The 530-nt window shown below is 64.2% G+C and overlaps 1 protein-coding gene across 1 annotated transcript in view; it reads right to left on the bottom strand.

The window, feature by feature from the left end:
* LDHB (lactate dehydrogenase B) overlaps positions 1-530 on the bottom strand; it is a 20,769-nt gene that overhangs the window by 19,853 nt on the left and 386 nt on the right. The gene's annotated exons all lie outside the window — the stretch shown is intronic.

Raw genomic sequence — 530 nt, 5'->3', positions numbered from 1 at the left:
CCCGAAGTGCAGCCTCCAGTGCTGGCGGCCCACAGGCCACCTCTTCTGCGCCCTGGCGCCCGCAGCCCCGAGGGGCAGGTCACAAGGGAGGCGGCAACCACAGGTCTCCTCGGAGAAGGTCTCCTCGGAAAACGTCGAGGCCTTCCTTACTCTCAACACCCAAAGCTGCAAAGTAAACACAGCACCCCGCGCATCCAGGAAAAAAGGCCCGGAAGGCATCCGTCTAGAGCTCTGGAAAGGGCAGCGTCTCCAGCTGCCGGGCCAAGCCGGAGAGCAGGTCAAACCTGCAGGTCATCCTTGACCCTCCTCCCCGCCAGTGCAGGGGCATCTCTCCATTCTCGGGGCAGGAGATCCCATTGCCCAGGTTCAAGATCAGCCAGCCTATCCCCTATCCCCTCGTCCCTCCTTCCTCCCCTGGCTCCTCAGGCACTGGGGGTACAGTGACCGCCCTGAGCCCATCAAGGGCGCGAGCCCGGGTTTTAGCTGCAAATGAAAGTCTCCCCTCCCACCCCGCGCCCCAGGAGCCCAGG

This window comes from Myotis brandtii, unplaced genomic scaffold (genome assembly GCF_000412655.1).
Source record: "Myotis brandtii unplaced genomic scaffold, ASM41265v1 scaffold299, whole genome shotgun sequence".
NCBI classification, from domain to species: domain Eukaryota; kingdom Metazoa; phylum Chordata; class Mammalia; order Chiroptera; family Vespertilionidae; genus Myotis; species Myotis brandtii.
The sequence above is the reverse complement of the archived record's forward strand: the minus strand, read 5'-3'. Positions and strand labels throughout refer to the sequence as shown.